The sequence below is a fragment of the Myiozetetes cayanensis genome, unplaced genomic scaffold (genome assembly GCF_022539395.1).
Source record: "Myiozetetes cayanensis isolate MyiCay16 unplaced genomic scaffold, myiCay2020 scf9, whole genome shotgun sequence".
Taxonomy (NCBI): domain Eukaryota; kingdom Metazoa; phylum Chordata; class Aves; order Passeriformes; family Tyrannidae; genus Myiozetetes; species Myiozetetes cayanensis.
In genome coordinates, this window is record NW_026088185.1 from 38783403 (window position 1) to 38803168 (window position 19766).

General features: G+C 39.8%; 1 protein-coding gene across 13 annotated transcripts in view; it reads right to left on the minus strand.

Moving 5' to 3' along the window:
• Nucleotides 1–7497, minus strand: part of BAZ2B (bromodomain adjacent to zinc finger domain 2B) — a 113686-nt gene extending 106189 nt beyond the window's left edge. For 12 of the 13 annotated variants that reach the window (XM_050339325.1, XM_050339324.1, XM_050339323.1 and 9 more), the window contains exon 1: nucleotides 7409–7497. The gene's annotated coding sequence lies outside the window, so the exon portion shown is untranslated. Of the gene's footprint in view, nucleotides 1–7322 lie in introns of all 13 variants that reach the window. The other variant, XM_050339312.1, reaches the window with a different exon arrangement.
• Between the last annotated feature and the right edge of the window lie 12269 nt (nucleotides 7498–19766).

The following is a 19766-nucleotide window of genomic DNA, read 5'->3' on the forward strand; positions in this document are numbered from 1 at the left end:
GGGAAAGCCCAATAGTTTTTGTTTGCTCCTGTTTGCTTCACACGTTAGTTCTGTTAAGGATACAAATAGCGGTAACTTCAGAACAAACAGGACCAAACTACAGGTGTTCCATGCACTAAGTCCATTAGCACAGCAAGGGTTGTCAGTCTCCAGAACTTTCCTACAACAGCTCAGGCAACACAACCGTGATCTCTGCAGCATACACCCAAGCCCCTCTGCCATGCTTTTGCTTCAGCCAATCAGCCAATGTGCCCTGACCTGCTTGAAGGCTTGCTTCAAACACTTAAAAACATCAATCATAAAAACAAAGACAGGACACTGAATTATACAGTATTAACCTCCAGGGTTTGCATACAAAGACCTCCGATTTATTTATGTCCCAGCACGTTAAGAGCTTCAGTACACTCTTCTTTACACCAAACTGGCTGCCAAGTTGATGAACCTCTCTGCCCTCAGCAGGAGTACAGTGTCTTTGATTAATGAGTGCATGCTTGAGGAAAAGTGCAAGAACAGAAAATGGGGCAAAATCCACACAATTACATCCCTCTGCATCTGATGGACCACCACAATAATTTCTGTCAAACTAATTTTCTGTTGTAGAAAGATTGGGAGCTGAGAGGGGGGCTGTGAGGTTATTTTGATGATTATACTTGGATACTACACACCACTTTTCTAAAATAAGTATCTGGTAAAATGCAATGCATTGTTTATTAAAGAATCTTTCAGTGTTATAAAAACATTAATTCATTAATATCAATTGATTCATAAATAGGGTCACAATCCAAAAACATTTAAAGTGAAGAAAAAAATACTCTCTAGAGTATTTAAAGGTTTTAGCTTCTTATTCAATAGTCTCACAACGGAGATTCAAGCTCAAGAACAGGTAGGCAAATTACTTTGTGCCTTTAAATTACTTTATTAAATGCCGTAAAGAAAATCTAGCTTACATTTACTGTAATTTACTAGAACACACTGGTAATTTGTGATTCAAATGATTCAAAAATGAAAATTCGTCACTATCCTTTCCAAAAATTCCAGAGCAGAACTAAGTTCTGTGTGAGGCTCCAAAAAAGATGACAGCATTATTTCATTATTTTATTTCTAAACCTATCTTCTTTCCCAAGGCTTTACACTGCAAACATTACCCAGACAAGTCTTTATACTCAGCAGTCACACTGATTTCGGTGGGAAACCATTACTAATGTAAACAGTTCATCAGGTAAACCAATTTTTCAGATGGTGTCTTTTTAGAAGTTTGAATTTTAAGGTTTTGGGGGATTCCTCCCTCAGGGGCTAGAAAAATCTCTGCAATCTCTTTTTTGCGAACTACCAAGGCTTAACCCATTCAGCTCTTTACAATGCCTGACCTATATCAAGTGAAAAGAGGTCTTATGTCCTTTACACACAGAAAACAAGACATTCAGGAGGCCCTGAAGGGTGTGAGCAGCAATGTAATGGGAGAAAATCCACACTGAAGGCAACAGGCATCTTTTAGACATGGACAAGCCCAGCACATCTTTTTCTAAGTGCGTACTTTCAGAGACTATCTTTGAAAGATCATCTGTCAGTAGGTAAGGTTAAAAAATGTATACTTTCTTTAATATTTGTCTTTTATCAAAAAAACTGAAAGACATTCACATAAAAATAGAAGAAACTGGTATTAGGAATTCTGTCAAATGCATAAATTAATTCTGTTAAACTATGCAGGGAAAATCCCTGCATCCTCCTTTCCTAGTTGTTACATTAAAAAACTGAAACAAGGATAAGACTTCCTCACACTCTGGGAGTGTTTCTTTCACCTGGTGGTTTCATGAAATGCTCATATCACAATAAAATAAATCACAATTTCTCCTCCCTCCCCCAAAAAAGAAACAAAAATCTAAATGATATCATAAAATTACTACAATGGTTTTCTGGGATTTTAATTTCCACTTAAATCTTAAAGCAACTGCAGTATGAGACTTAGAAAGTATAGTTATTTTTTTCTTTTTAAGAAATGGCTCAATATCATGACATTATATATATAATGTAAATTTAGGACAGTAAAGAGCTATAACACTAAACAACAACTTAGCACAGCTAACACGTGAAACTGCGTGCTAACTGGATTATATGTTCTACATACCTTTTTTCACTTAAAACTGTACAATTAAGAAACAAAATAATAGCAAAATACTGCATGTGGCCTGGCCCTTCTGCAGAGTGAACTTAATGAACACATGGTCCCAATTTCTTCTAGTGACTATGTGCACTCAGCTTACCCACCCCCTTGGCATTACTCTGCAGAATAACAAACCACGCATTTCCGTTTGCAAGGAAACAACTACCCAGCACACTACATATTAAACTGAGTGAAGGCAGCTCTTTTTTCTGCCTCTACTATCATCTTCTTGTGATGTCAGTAAAAGACTAAACCCTTCCACGAATCAGAGTCTTTATGTCTACGACAGTGAACCTTACACAGTCTTGCCTTCATGTTAGTACTTCAAAAGTACTAAGAAACACAAATTTCAAAAATTATTGTGAACCTGCTATTTTCCTCACACTAATCTTCTGGTGACTCCATATTGATTTGTTTGTTCGGTTTTTAATCTTGGGGTTTTTTTAATAAGCAGGCAAAAAAGGGGGAGCAGGGTGGGGGAGGATCTACTATAAGCTAATACAGTATCCTTGCTTCTGCTTCTCATCTGTAAAGACTAAGCCAGAGGAACTCCAAACGCCTGTCACTCACTTAAAACAAAGATGCACTTTCTTTCAACCATTATACAGAAAGAATACAACAAAAATAGGTTTAAAGTAAAAATGCTGTGTAACAAAAAAATTTTAAAGCACAGATTTTAGTTACAAAAAGGATGTTTCATTTCCTTTTGTGATGCAGCAGGGAAGATCATCCATACCCAAATTGTGAATACTGTGTCATGTTCCTCAACATAAACTTCCAGTTTCTTTAAAATACATTGACCAACACATACTACATTTTGTCCATGTTCAGGACATTGTAAACTATCAATCACATAAATCACTGCTGTCCTTGCTACGTGTTTCAGTGTTTCTTCTGGTGGCAATATACAATCACAAAGTAGTTGATAATGTGGCATGACACAGTTTACTGAACATACTGCAGTAAAACAAAATTAACTAAGCTGCTGAACCACACTTGGGAGAAGACTGGTAGACTTTGGGAATCTGCATTGGGCCAAATTATCTAAGCGATGAAACCACAACAGTATCACTCTTATGTAATCTATTAGAATAGTTTGCTGATTAAAAAAAAACAAAAAAAAAAAAAAAAAAACCCACAACAACAACAACAAGAAAGCACCCAATCAGTATTTAGTTTTATTTAAAGATACCTATATTAGGGCCTGGAAGACTATCACAGTGAAGCAATTTGAACACACAGCGAAGCCCTTAATGTGTCGGGGGTGGGGGGGGGTGTGTGCTGTGTAGCAAACTGCATTGTTCATTGTACCTCCCAACAGTCAAGATCTCTTATTCCCAAATATTCCATCATAGAAGTCAGGTACTAACGCCTCCTTTTCCTCATTCGCAGATATGAGACAGGAAGTACAAACTTCTTTTTATCTGCAATTGTGATATTCCACATTTTGCATAGGAACAGAAAAGTAGCAACAAAGACATTAACAATTGCAGTTCAAGCTGGGAGCTACTGTTCTGTTTCAATTCAATGACACCACTAATGGCTTCTTAGTAGTTCCATGAAATCAACCAGCTGTCAAGTCGATGCATCCGAAGGAACAGTTATGCACTCCCATAAGAAAAAGCAACACATCAGGATGTTTTGCAAAACATCTGCTCCCTTACACTGCAGTTCTATAATAAACATGCAGACAAAGAAAACACAAGAAAGGTCAACAGGACCTAAAAAGAAAGATTTTAACTACTTTCTTATTGGCAATTTCAGTGTTCTTCATAATGACAAAAAAATTCAGTCTTGTACCACTTTCTTCTTAGTAGCATAAGGATTAAACAAATATACTGCCAATGCTTGTTCCCTCTAATGCTTGTTGTCAACCAATGCTTGTTCCCTCTATTATATAAAAATATTGCTAACTTATCTTTTGAAAATGCAAAGCATTGTATTACATGTTCCAGAAAACCAAGCATTTCTCATCAAAAGGTACAAAGCACATACTCAGTTACCTTTCCTCTAACACTACTCAAAACATTTTACGATGGTATTGACAACCCACAATAATCTTCATGGACAAATCCTAAAAACAACTACTTTTTGTGGGAACACCGACCTGTAAGGAATCCAGCACAGTGGAATTTAGTTTAAAAAAATAATCTGGATGAGAAATACCAGTATGTTGTGGTTTAGGAATGGCATTTTCCATTTAGTGCTCCCACTGAAACTTCTTCACTCACTTGCTCCTTCCCCACCTCCCCTCCCCTGCAAGACGGAGAGAGAATTGGTAAAGACCAAGTCCAAATAAGAGTAATTTACTGGAAACAACAATGAGATAAGAAAATGAACAGTAACAGCAACAATACTAATGACAGAGGGTACAAGAAAGGAGTGATTCACATGGAAACAACAATTCCCCATCACTCCCTGATTCCCTCCACCAAGCTACTCTGACCTAGAAGGAACCCCTTCTCCCAGGAAAAGACTTCCACCCCTCCCACTCTTCCCCCTCCAACAATGACATGAAGTGGTATAAAATAACCTCCAGGGCCTGGCCCTGCCCACTCCTGGCTACTGCAAAAATTAACCATGTCCTGGCCAGAACCAGGACACAGTACCACAATACCAGTTTATTTTCAATATATGATAGTCACAAAACCTTATTTTGTGCCATCCAGAACAGATCTGGGGCCAGGAATGAAAAGGAAACATTACCTGATCCTCTGAAGAAATATTTTTTAATTCTCCAGAGAGTTCTGTTTATGATAAACTCCATCACAATATGATATGAATACTCCGTTGCCTACAAGGAATTGGTATCACCTATGATGAAACAAATATCCCCTGCTTCAAGTAAACATAAAATTTCTTGAACACCGAAAATCCCTTAACAATTCCTAATGCTTCCTCTACATACACTTTACAAAAACTATCTTGGCTACAATTTTCTTAATATTATGTAGTTTATTGATTTTGCAGCATTTTGACAAAAACGTGTGTAGTTGTTTATGAGACGTCAAAACTATAGTATCGTGTTCTGAAACTACTTATACTCTTGTTGTTCATCATTTATTACCTGGCCAATCTTCTAGACCTTTGTTCCATTCGTAATTTGGAATCACCTGTTGTACATGCTTTCAACTATTTAAACATTTTCATTTACCCAGTATTCACGTAGCTAGTAAATATTGAATCCAGCCATGCCTTCTGATGCATTTAGGAAAGAAAAATAAAGTAAGTAATATTGGACATTTGTTCCAACATAACCTTAAGGATGCTTTGAGTACATCATTCAATACTGACTTGGATATAAAAGTCTTGATGTACAAACAGCTATTCATATTACTTTCTACGTTAATTGTTGCCAACGTTTTTCCCAACCCTGAAGACAAAGAAAATGCAAATTAAATACAGTTTCATGTTCTCAATAGTGAGACTTTAAATATGCAACAAGTCAGATAAGCATAGAAAGAATAGGAAAACAGGACTTCACCTACAACAGCTATTCCTTATCAAGTAACCCATGTTTCACTAAGTCATATCATGTGACCAGAAAAACTTTTATGCAATTAAAAAAATTAGTGCAATTGAAAAGTAAATTAACAGCACAGTACCTTTTATTGTTTTCCTTGTCACAACAGCTGATGTAAAATTCATAGAGGATACGATTTATTTGTTGGTTTTTGGGTGCAGGGTTGTTGCAGAGTTGGGTTTTTTAATGAGTTTAGCACAGTAACTACGTTTAGCCACCCACGTTACACAGTACCTGGAATATAACCCAAACTACATGCAATATTTATAGGTACTTTCCAGACGGCACCTTTTAATAATAAAGGTTATTAAGTTTGTTACTTTCACACATGCCCTCCAATTCTGCCATTTAAAAATGGGCCTATGTATTTCCATGTTTCTCATGCCAAGGAGACCCTTTATTTCTCAGGAAAGATCCTGCACCAAGTGTTTCATTTAAGCTTCACATGAGATTACTACTTTCCGTAAACAAAAGCAATTAAAATCTCCAGATTTTTCATTACTTAAGAACTTTACAACGTTTGCTTAAACAACCGAACAATTAAGCATTACACATTAAACACTGAGGCCGGGACAGGAAAAGAAAAGAAATAGGGAAGAGGGGGGGAGAATAACCCAAAAGCCCGATTATTTCCCTGTTACAAAACCAGACGCCAGATAAAGACGCATATTCACAACGTCCCCTGTACGTGCAGTCTCAACTAGGAACCTTTCTCTTTAAAGTGCGGTTTACAACGCGTTAGATCAGGAATTCCGGGGGAAAGCACAGCGTCTTGGAAAAAAAATCCCCTTAAACTTTACATGACGTCACTGTCTGTCCCTGTAACATTTCCTAAACTTTGAGACTTATCAAAAGGGCTTTCAAGATTTCTACTCGTTCCTTCCTAAAAGAGACGGACAGACTTTGGAATAAAAATTTGCCCAAGATGGCGAAAGGCTCGTTGTTTAGAGGGCAGAAAAATGGAGGATATTGTAATATACACAAAGGGATAAATTCCAACAACTCGGCCCAGCGCTGCAGCTGCTTGTTTCTCTTCATAAGGACGGGACGCGCACAAAGCCGCGGGCGGAGGGGCCCGCGTCGCGCCCCGCACGGCGCGGGAGAGAGGGAGGGAGAGGGGGAAGGAAGGAGGGAGCGCGGAGCGGCCGCGCGGGAGCGGGGGCTGCGCGGGGCCGGGGCCGCCCGCGGGGGCAGCGCGCGCTCCGGCCGCTGCCCGCGGCCCTGCCCAGCGGCCGCTCCGCGCGGCCCCGCCGGGCGCAGCTCCGCGCCCGCGCAGCGCCAGGGCCGCCCTGACAGCGCCGGCCGAAGGGAGCGGGGCAGAGCCCGGCGGCCCGAGCGGAGCGCACCGCACCGCGCCACACAAAAGAGCCGCCCGGGGGCCGCCGGCAGCCGCCGCGCCGCCCCGCAGCCTGCGGGCGGCCGTCGGCAGAGACGTGACCGGCGCCGCCCGGCCAAGGCACAGGCATGCGGCCGCGAGTAAAGTTTAAAATCGCTCGGAACGCGGCCGGCCCGTCTACAGACACCCCGGCCCCGGCCCTTTCCCGGGACTAGCCTCCGCCCGCCGCCCGCAGCCCTGCCCCGGTAGGGCCCCGCGGCGGGACCCGCGCCCGGCCCACACAACAAAGGGGCGATACGCACCGGCGGGGACGCGGCCGGAGAGGCTGGCGCTGCCCGGGCTCGGGCAGCGCGGCGCGGCAGGACGGTGTTCCGCGGCAGGCTCTCACCTGGGTGAAGCTGCCCCGCTCCGTGCGCGTCTGCCGCTCCCTCTCCCGCTCTCCCTGCCCGTCCTCTCCTCTCCGCCGTGCGGTGCGGGCGGCGCGCGCCGGGCCGGCCCTTCCCGGCGCTCCCCGGAGCCGCGCGCGGCGCGCGGAGGGGGCGGGGGCGCGCGCGGGCGGGGGCGCGCGCGGCGGCCGCCCCGAGCCCGCGGGTCCCTGGCCGGGGTCGGCGGCCCCGCGGTCCCGGTGACGTCACCGGCGGCGCTCCCCACAGGGCCGGGTGCGGGACGGGCCCCGCGCCGAGCCGGGAGTGCGGGTGAACAGTCCGCCTTCTCCGAATAGCCACAGAAGGGGTCGGCCCGCACTGGGTCGTTTTGTGATGAGGGCTTTATCGATCGGGGGAGACACACAGTTGCCCCCCTTAAGAACCTACATTAATTCTCACACTGCAAATTAAGTTTAGGTTAGAAAAAAATTAATACGACAACAAAGAATCTGTGGTACAAACAACTGCCAAACTGACATCTACTAAAAAAAAAAAAAAAAAGGTACCCATTTCTAAAAGAGGAGACATTTTAAAGACGCCGAGCAAATCGGTGAAAGCAACGTTCGACTTTTATGCTCCTGAAGTACTGGATAAATTCAAGTAAAACACGCAACAAGGGTGGCGGAAATCAGGTAAACTTACGGGGAAGTGTTAACATTCACCAGCTATTGACCCAAGAATTAAAGTAAAAAACCACATCTTTTAATACCGGTGTTCTTGCCTTGCCTGAAACAACCCATACAGGTTATTTGTAGAAAAATAGAAGCTGTGCTTCCTTACACCAACCCTTCACACCACACTCATGGTATCCTCCTTTTTTTAATTTTTTTTTCTTTCTTTGACATAGTCTCAAACTCAGGCAGGGTTAAAGTACACGGCAAGAGCCAAAGGACTGCTCCCTACAAACCATAACACTATAAAGTTATCCTACGGTGCAATGACTAAAATCCAAGTGATTTCAGGATGAGCTAGAAAAACATACTTGTAGAATTCAAGAATATGTACAGCTTGTTAACCTTGTTAAATACTGCATCTAAGCATTTTAAAAATCAACAATTTTTCTAAATAAAGCTGATCCCTGCATAAAGAAATACGCATATGCAGAAAGATGCCATTGTTTTCTGTTTCCTCTTCAGCCACTGGCTGCGATTTTAATTGTGCTGGAGGATCTTCATTAGTATTAACACATGGGGAGATTTCACAAAGCTGCTTCATTAGGAGAAAAAAAAAAAAAAGGCCTGGCAGACTAGGTCTTTTTGCATGCAATGAGAATGTCAGCCTTACCTCGGTCATTTGTAACATAATAAGTGCAAGCACAATGATTGCAATGCAGGAGCATTGGGGGAAGGGCAAAAATGCTGCCTAATACGGATATGAGAAAAGAAAGCTTCTCATTACACAGGAAAATGTATGCTAAAAATTAGTGGAGATGATGTCTCGTGAGACTCATGCTAAATACATTAACGTGCTGATATGTTTTTAATTATTATTTTTGTACTAGGTTATTTCATTCCCAGGATTCACATCTAGCAGCAAAGGTTTGCTAGCTCTTATTGATTTTTTTTTTGTCCACCACATTCCCTGAATACAGATTTTAATCGTTTCACTACACCACACTCAGTAATTTCATTAAAAAATGGAAGCTTCCATCCCCAGAAAGGCATTTAATTTCAATGACACACAATTTCTTTTAGCAGCAAACTGTCTCAACAGTAAAAGCTGGCCTAAGGTTCAAATGCATAATTTAGTCCCAAGTTCTCCATGCTCTGCATTCCTTTGAAGCTATAATTTGACTAACTACCTAATAACTGTAATAAGGACAATGATTTCCTTATAATATGTTATTAACCCACATTTAATTAACTTAGAGGCCAAGCTCTGTACATGTTTGATTGGGTCAGTACCTCTCTAACCTCAAAATTTACTAATAATGGTCTTAAAAAAAGAGTGTGGATAAGAATGTGTATAGGTATAATAAATAGCTGCTTTGCCAGAATATTACGCATCAGAAACTCACACGTTTTCAACTACAACAGTATTGGCATCAGGAGATAACAGGATTTTATAAGAGGAAACCAAAAAAATATGGATTTAGATAGTTCCTTATCAAATGTACTGGCTATTTTGTAAATATTTAATATTGCTGCATGTAATATTTAAAAACAATTTTAGTATCTCTTATAATTACAACCTCTCTAAATACCCATTCTAGGTATATTTTTTTGTTATTAATAAGAAAAACTATAGTTTGTTGTGAAAAATAAAAATGTGTATATGTTTGGACAATGTTATGTAATCTTAGTTTTCTGTAATGCTCAGTAGGACAGAATTTAATCAAAGTGAACACAGAACCACAGGCCCCAACACATGCTCCTCTTCAAAAAAGTTCAGTCGACTATCCAAATTTACACCACAGGGATATATTTGACATCAAAATGTGAACAGTCAACAATTTAATATAGTTTTAGCTAACTACATTGTATTTTATAGTCTACACCAAAATATGTTTAAAAAGTTACAGTTTTTCCGCTAGTCACAAACAAATCAGTTCTACTACTGCAAAACTCACTAAGGTTTTAAAAATGGATTAACAATTCTTTTGTTTTAATATGCTTATTCGACAGAAGCTGTTTTTAGTGGATGCTACTGATGCATTTAAAGTGATTAACTATTACCTCAGAAGGGTTCCTAGCTTTCAAATTTGGCTGTTCTCCCCTAGGCAATATTAAAGCTGTAATTCTCAATTTTAAAAAATGCAAATTCAAACTGCAGCACGTATACTACAAAAACAGGATTCTCTTTTCTTTTGCTTTCTTTTCATGATGAATTAATTACAAGTACAGTTAGCCTTTGCATTCTTTTCAGGCTTCCATTGTAAATACCATTAAAGAAAACCACCACGCCAGAGTTTTGTAGTTCCCTCAGTGGTTTTTACTGTGCTCATTGACCCTATCATTAATAATTTTTTTTTGAACGCATAATCTTAACTGCTGAATTGGGAGAAAACAGAAATAGAATAAGGACCATATTTACAGATATGTGACCTCACATTGGAATAATTACACTGATGTCACTACAGCCATTTACGTACCATACATAAATGTCTGGAAGGTCAAACCCAAAATTCCTATGGGACTACTTAGGTGGAGTTGACTGTAATGATCTCCCCAGAGGCAGTCAATTTAAGAAATTCTTATGTCCACCTCTACTCACAGGTTTGCAGCACAGATTTAATAGCCCTTCATTCGTTCAGCTGTTTATGGGGCTACACTAAAGGTAAAACTCACACAAACCTTTCCAAGATCTGATCTTGTAACATGGTCTGTTCTACACAGAGCTTCTTTTCCACCTAAACAAACAAAAAGTCTTTGAAAGCATTTTAAAAGTCTATGCAGTATTCACTAGAGACTAGAAACCATACTATATGCTTTTGTTAACAGGTGTCCTGGTGTACTGTTTACAAAGCATGCATTTTATTATTATGAAACATATTAAAACAGATTTGACATATGGTAAGGACTAGCAGCAAGTTACTATCGTTTAAAGATAACAAAATGTTTGCAAGGCTGGTAGGACTAGTCCTTCCCCTGATGAAGGGTAGAAACAATTACCATTTAATGCATGTTATTAATAAGAAAAGTTAAAAGGTTGATCTTCATAAAAACTTGAATATATAATTCAAGTGCAATATATCATTGCACAATTGTGATATGCAGTCTGTTTTTTAAAACACTACATTTAAAAATATTGCACAGCCTTTTTGCTGCATTTACTCTGCGATTACGAGGTTTATTGTCATCATAGATACTTGTTGGCATTTGCAGAAGTGATGCTACCGCTCTCTGACAGCTATTTATACAATCTCAGATGTCTGAGTACTCCTGGCTTTATGCTCCTACACTCCTGGTTTTATTATACCATCCTGGAGTGATCAAATGAGGATCTGCTTCTCTTCACTCTAATGAATAAGGCTGGAGGTACAAAAGGCCAAGGGATCTTTAAAAGCACAAGTGAGTTTATATGAAGTATAAAACAAATGTGATAGCTTTGCAACTGGATCGATGTCTTCACCACTAAGTTGCTTTCATTAAGAAATACTGTGTAGTTGTTGAAAATCAGTATGTTGGTAACCTTTCTTCTAAAGCTTTGCAAAGGTGCTGAGCTGAATGAATCCCCAAAACACATGTCACTGGTTTGCAAAAAATACAGATTTGAAGGGCCAGGATAAGAACTTCTGAAGGATGGGAAGGAGTCTAGATTGCAACTTCACAGATACTATGAAAGCTTAGAAATCTTCCCTAAGGAGCTTCTGCATCAGCTGATGTTACAGACAATTTATGAAATACACTTGATGGAATGTGCACTCTTCTTACCACATATCTCACTGTGAAAGAGGCAAAATTAACTACAAGTTATTTCCCATCACTCCTCAATTGTTAAAGGATACTTTTGCTCATCTTAAAAGATAGAGGAATCTATGATTTGTTCTGCCAACCCCATTTTAGCAGTGTCTCATACTCCAGCCTTGCCTTCTATAGCTCCTCCGGCATCTCTTTCACGTTTGTTAACAAAGATAGTCTTTTTATTAACCAATTTAATCTCCAAAAGTGGGAAATGTCAGTTCAAACTAAACAATTAAAATATTAACCCTTTGAAAGTAGAGAGAGAAAAAAATGTTCTTCACTAGGTCCCCTCTCTACCGGTATTCCCATTGCATTTTACAGTTGGCTCTGTCCTGTGCTCAGAACTAAAGTTTGATTTTAAGTATTAGAGTGCTTTCGAGTGCAAGTTACTTCTACATTAGAAATGACTTAGGTTACTTTTTTCTAGTTGACTAGAAAAGCACCAGCCTCACCAACAGAAATGTTAGCAAATAAGGTACTGAAAATCTTTTATTACCACCACAACTGCTCACATTGTTCTATCAAAATCTTTGCAAAACAAAGTGACCAAAAGAGATACATAAAAACAAAAGAATCAGGGGTTACTTCTGTCTGTATAATTTTTCCCCAAAGTGTCTCATAAGAAGTAAGCCAGGGAAATACTAACTTGCAAATTCAGTTAATTTTTATCTTCTTCCAAAAAATGGATGTTTTTTGCTATTTAGGTGTATTTGGCCTTTCCCTTTCCCTATATACGTCTCCAAAATACCTTACATAACAACCAGGTTAATTTTCTTGTGTTTATGAAGCTCTCTTTTTTTCTGGATCAAAATTAAAATTAGTTTTCTCTAATGAAAGGATAGTGTGTGTCTCTGTGTGTTGGGGGGGGGGGGTGGTCCTGTTGTTTCTTTAACAAGGATTCAAAAAAGCCCACCTCAAAATTTAGTGTGAATCTGTAGCAATTACACACACAAGTGAAAAGAAGCTCTTTCAAGGTGGAGCACAACAAATGTCACACAGCAGACAAGACTACCCAATAGTTTAGGACAGGAAGTGATGGCATTTCTTATTAAACTATAGCTAAGCAGGAAATAACCTTATGTAATTAGCCAACCTGGGACCTGGCCAGGTCACAAGGATTAAGAACTCTTGCAAAAATTTCAGCACACTCTTAGTTAATTGTCCATGAACTTAATTTAAAAGCACAGCATATTAGTACTGCACATATGGTGCAATATGCATCAAAAGAAGCTATGACAAATTATTTTGGCAGTATATAGATTTTCAAGTTGTACTTAGGCTATTAGAGTTGTTACATTTAGTGTACTTTAAATAATTTTATCCATAAAATACCATACAGTTGGCTGCCTTTAAACTACAGCAAATTTGTGCATATTGTCTAGCTGATTTTTATATATTAAAGCAGAATAACGCAAAACACCAATACTGTGACACAACAGAGATTTTTTGCTTGGGTGTTTGGGTGTGTGGCTGGGTTTTGGCTTTTCCCTTTTTTTTTTTTTAAGGACACATGCTGTCCAAGTTTTATTTGATTAAGATCTCAGGTACCTGCAAAACCTATAGTTTTGAGGTGGAAAATGTCCTTTGTTACATAGTTCAGATTCTTCAGCTTCTAGCTCTTCTCCTACTCTTTATTCTGTTGCTCCTTATTGTGTTTGAAAATAATGCTGATAAAGACACTATAAACACACTTCATATTTTAAGAACTTGGTGATGCATCCATAAAACAGAAAATATGTAAAACAGAATAAGGATAACTGTAGAAAAACTAAGCTGGAAGAGAAGTGCTTTGACAATCCTCTTCATCCATTGGGATAATTACAACAATAGCTTTAAGTGAAATTTAGAGGACATGGGTCTAATGTTTAAGAATGTCCTTAGCATAAGAGAATCAACCAATTAATATATTTAATTTTCCCTCATATCATAAATGCTGTTCTAGATGAGAACTAGACTGAAAGGCAAACTATACAAAGGCCCTTAAAAGTTCCATTCACTTGTTCTTCATTGCCTCACTAACAGTAACCCTTAAATTTAAAATCTGCTAGTGATTGTGTCCTTTTTATAGATAAGGACTGAGGTAGACAGAACTAAGAGCTGAAATCATAAGCTTGTGATTCTAAATCCTACAAAGCTCTACCTTCCAAACACTAGAAAAAAGTGTAGGAAGAGTTTTCTACCAAGATTAGTTGCATATGTTGGTAAAGAAATACACATTCCACAAACTAGTTGTTTTCCAGGAGTTTATAATAATTCAGTTTGTCAGAGTTCATAAGTAATCTTCCTGACTGCAATACTATTGTCATTTAAAAAAAAAAAAAAAAGTTTATCCTATCTCCCTGCCTTCAGAAACTCTTGCTAATCTGTTATTTCTTAATATGAGCACATTTTCTGCATCATCAGTTTGATTTCACATTTAGAACCCTCAGAACATCATCACCATGCATGGCACAACATAACACAAATAAAGATCAGACTCCTCTCAGGACTACAGAGTGCTGAACTACAGATCTAGAGATTTTTATTGCCACTATCAGAATTTTCTAAAAGTGTTTCAGAAGAGTATTTCTGAAAAGACTGAAATGTGTAGTATGAAAAATTTACACTGTTTTGTATATCAAATAACTAACATTTCTTGACATGAAAGCATGAAAAGGACCTTTTCCATTCTAGTGCAAATGTGAAACACCCTACAGTTATTGTTATATATTTGAGGATACCTTGGACAAAGGAAAAAAAAAAGGCAACGAAAAGCTAGTTACTGTAACTAGAAAAGCAGAAGGTTGACATAAGTGTGCTGATTACTCAAAACTTGCACAGTCTTGGCCTTCATGGTAACTTTTCCCTTCTTCTCTCCCCTCAGATTATACTAACTTCCTATGTTGAAATTTAGAACTGCATAAACTCATTACTATCCCCTACAGAGAGTTCTGTGACAAAGCTTTGCCTAAAGGACTTGCTGGCATGTGCTTTTTTGGTTTTGTGCTTTTGCTTTTGTAGTTCCGTGAAAGCTTGTAAGAATTACCATAAGTGCAAAAGTTGTATCATGTTTGAATTTTTTATTACTATAATAGGTAGTATTCTCAAATTAAGCATGTAATTCAAAATTTTAGCTTCTAAAAATTAGTTTTCTGGTCACGTTTTGATCACAGAAATCAGTAAAGGTTCTTTTGATGCCTCTTGTGCCATTATCTTTTAACATAAACAGCAAAATATTTAAAAAAAAACCCCCAAAAAAAAAACCCAAAAAAAAACCAAAAACAAGCATTCCAAATGTCTAGTCTTGAATTCTAACATTAACTCATGTTCAGCAAATATAAATACAGCTGCAATACAGATAATAGAAAAGACTGCACACAGTCATGCAATGCACGAGTTAAAAATAACCTTGATGCTTTTCCCAGTAATCTTAACAGGCCACGTATACTAAATTCAGTCTCCTTTTCTGTGGTACTTTAGCAGCTTAGGAAAAACTTTAAACAGCTATTAAAAAAAAAAAAAAAAAGTTAGGGAAAATAGTGGAATACCTCTACAGTTAATGATGAGATCCTGCAGCTTCGGCCTGACTACCATATTAATGGCCCCTGATCCGCGTTCAGCTGTGGCTGTGATTTCCAGCTGTTGAAGAGAGTGCCCAAATTGGAGCTGACCTGGGTGTTCACAGTGCTCCACCCACCCAGGCGAAGCAGCGAGCCGAGGAGCACCTCAGTGGCTCCATCCCCCTGCACCCAAGGCTGGCTGCAGCTGGGCAGTCTTGCCCTGCGCTCACGGTCGTGCAGCGATGTCCTGCACCGGGGCCAGCCACGAGGACAGCAGTGGCCTTGCCACCTGGTTGCACAACAAGGCGGAGCGGACAGGAAAGAGGCCCCATACTGAGCAGACACTGTCTTCTGGAGTTTATGTTCCCACTGCTGGATCAGCTGTAGGATGACTGAGCACTTTGGTCCGAGTCCCATTTTGGTTATTAAGCCGTATCTCTGCCTGAAGTTGGGTTTTGCTTGTACAAGTTCAACTGGAAATGACCTCATGCTCAACTGGAGTGGTTTATTGCACAATTAAATGTTTTCACCTACTTCACTGGCAAGGATTCTTCTTTTTCGAAGCAGTGACACATCCAGGTGAGTAAATGTATTGCTTCTTAAAAGGCTGTGTTTTGTTAAGCACTGTGGAAAAGCTAGAGTCGGCATCTATATATTAACCTTTTTTCACTGCTGGGCATAGCTTTAGCAAGGAAATCTACAGCAAAAGTACTGAAGGTAAGGGCAGAAACTGTCCTTAATCTTCTATTAACATTATCTGAACAAGAGGCTAGGAAAGAATTTTATAACGTTCTATCTCTGGACTTATCATGGGTTCAAGTCTTAAATTTTACAGGAAAATAAAAGAAGCCACATTTGGATCTTTTTCTCTCATTACATACAGAAACAGAGGAAGAATTCTTCCAATGAGATCTAATATGGAAATTGATTGAAGAATTCTAATGGCAAAGAATTATAAAAAAGGCTTGACCTCTAGTAGACTTACTTTCTACTGTCAAAAATCAGTGCTGGTAGTAGAGGCAGTTCAGCAAGTTTGTCTACTGTTGAACATTGTTTAAGAGGAAGAACAAACTGCCAACAATAGGCAGTTTTTATTGCAGGCTAACCTGAAATGATCTCATTTTGTATACTTCATTGCACATAGAAGGCAGCCAGGAAATCTACTTAGGCTGATGATTGCAAGAGAGAAGATCAAGGTAAGTCCCAGACAACCTTAAGAGGTAACTTAATAGTATCATTATAGTGCTATAATTTGAAACCTATCACTAAACAAGTCCTCAACAGTCGGTCTTTTTGTCCATGGGGCATTTAGTAAGAAAAGGAAACTTTTGAACTTGTGAACCCATTCTTACCAAGCATTAATTTTCTATCACAGAAAGTACAACAGTGTATGCTTCTGCTGTTAAGATCTTTAGCTATGCATTGATTTTTACTAATTTTAATATCTTTACTAATACTAATATTTTTCCACATTTTCCACAGTTCCACTCTGAACTCTAAAGAGTTCAGTTAAAAATCGAGGGGTTTATTTTCCCCAGTGTCAAATATATTAGTTCCATTCTCTGAGCCATCCTAACTTCCACCAAGTCAAATGAATTGACAAAAGTAATATGAGTTTTGATTTCTTTGCCCTACTTCTGCTGCATAGTGTTAACCGTATCAATTGATGTAGTGGGTTTCTGTGGGTGGGTTTTAGTCACCTGGGGGCTACAGAGGTGGCTTCTGTTGGAAGCTGCCAGAAGCTTCCCCTGCCCCATAGAGCTCCAATGGCAGCTGCTCCAGGACAGACTTGCTGCCACTGGCCAAGGCTGAGCCAGTTAGGAGTAATAGTAATGCCTCTGGGATAACAGATTTTGCAACAGAAGGTTGTGGCACATAAAGAATTCCAGCCACGGAAGAGTGGAGTGAGAACATGGGAATAACAATGTAGACACCAAGGGCAGTGCAGAAGGAGGGGCAGGAGGTGCTCCGGGTGTTGGAGCTGAGGCCCTGCAGCCCCTGGAGAAGAACAGGGAGGGGCAACTGTGCCCCTGCAGCCCCTGGGGGAGCATCGGGGTGCAGAGACATCCCTGCAGCCCCTGGAGGAGCCCATGCTGGAGCAGGTGGATGCAGTAAGGAGGCTGTGACCCCGTGGGAAGCCAAAGATGGAGCAGGGTCCTGCAGGAGACCTGCAGCCCATGGAGAGGGGGGAAAGTTGTTTTTAAGACTTGTTTTATTTCTCACTCTTTGGTTCTTATCCTGTTGGTAATAAATTTAAGTACTATCCCCAGTTTGGAGCCCCTGGTGGTCTAGTGGTAAAGGTGCGGCGCTGTCACCGCCGAGACCCGGGTTCGATTCCCGGTCAGGGCCACTCCCGGGCAGGTGGAGCTCGTTAGCCCTTAAAGGCAACCCACCTACGTCCTAAGGACCTCGCTGCCACCGTCCAAGCTCGCTTGGCCCCGGCAGATGAACCTTAGGATTAAAGGGTGGGCTCAGTTCCACGCACACTGTGTCTCACCTAAAAAATCCAATGCGCAGGCTGGAAGGTGTAAAGACCTTCCCCGGATCTTCGCTCGCAAAGACTGGCCATTATTATTATTATCCCCAGTTTGACTCTGTTTTGCTCCTGCAGGTAATCAGTAACTCACCTCTCCCAGCTCTTATCTCTACTCATGAATCCTTAGTTGTTTTTTTTCCTCTCTCCTCTGTCCAGTTGCAGAGGGAGAGGGAGAGAGTGGCTTTAGTGGGTGCTTGGCATCCAACCAGGGTCAACCCACTGCAATTAATAGCAGGTCCTTTCATAAAAGTGTGAGTTCTATAACCACACCAGAGGTATTCATTGTTAATTATCATCAGGGGGCAAGTTTCTTGGTCTAGCCAGCCTAAGCTTCATACACAATTTGAGGAAGTCGAGAAGTGAGGCTTTTTGCTCTCAAGTCCAAGCACTAAGCTGAAAGCCCAGCACAACTGGCACACTAACCACAACTCAGGTTTTGAAGGGCTGGCTCAATGCAGTCACTCCTGGAAATTAAATCTTCCACACCTGCCCATATGTTGTTAATTTGAGTGGACTAGAAATGGTGTTCATGAGATCTCCTTCCATCTGATGTGTTCAAGGTGCAGTTATGCTGCCTTCACTTTCTGTAGCCCCATTTATATGAAATCATAGAATGGTTTGGGTGGAAGGGACCTTAAAGATCATTTTGTTCCAATGAATATCAAGATGTATGCAGAATATTAAGTCCAGACACTCAAAATCCCAAAGACCCCTCTTTCGTGAATGCTTGAAAATCCGCACCAGAGGGCAGTACTGGGGTTGCTCATATGTATAAGAGCTTAATCACAAAAGGCAACTACGTATTGATGTATCTGTAATATAACTCCAGTGCAATAGAGACTTTGATGGCCAAATAAGAGGTGTCTGGATTCCTGAATTCTGGATGGCAGCTATAAAAGGCGAAAGGAAAAACAGACTTTTGGAGGGAAGCAGTGAAAACTGACAACTTTGATTGGTACTCTATTAGTTTAAATTTTTTAGAAAACTGAATAGACAAAAATCTAAGATTCAGCTTTCTGACAAAGACTACAAAGTTGACAGTTATTAAATGTCAGTCGTCCATGGAACTGAGCAGGCCTAAGGACCAAAAATTAACATATATTATAGAAATATTCCTGTATTATTTTATTTACCTTATAGTTTCCCATATAATAAAAAATATTTTCAACACTTCACAGACAAGCTCTCTGAGCTAAGCACAAACAGAACTAAAGCTGCATGTGTGACATCAGTTTGGCCTCTTTGTGCTTGTGAGCTTATTATTCTAGTGTGGTTTGGTGGGGTACTACAGCAATACTCAAAGGAGATAGATGTCTCTTCAATTCCTGCATTCACAGAATGAATGAAATATTAAGTTGTTGGTCTTTAAAGTAAGGAAAATGAACACCACACAGGAGAGCAAGCTTTCTATCTCAATCTCTGAAATTAATTTCTTTTTCTTAAACTGAATTTTCTATCTCAACCTCTGACATGAGATTTTTTTTCTTCATCTGAGTGATCATTAATTAATCTTCATTACCTAAATCATCAGTTTGACCACCTGTGTTCTAAAAGTACAGGGTAGTCACTAACTGCAACTGACATAAATTTAGACCTGCTGTTTGGCAAAGATCTTCACAAAACACAGGTCCCTGATCTGTGTATCCAAACTAAAAGTTAGCAGATACATATTCCAATATGCCACATATGAAAACTGATAAAATCATTCATAATACATGTAACCTGGCATGGACTACCCATTCCAGAACCATTACATAAACAATGACCTAGTGGCTGAACTGTAAAGAATCTGCTTTAAATTCATGTCTGCTCTTGTTCCAGATTAGTTTTCACCTGTAAAATA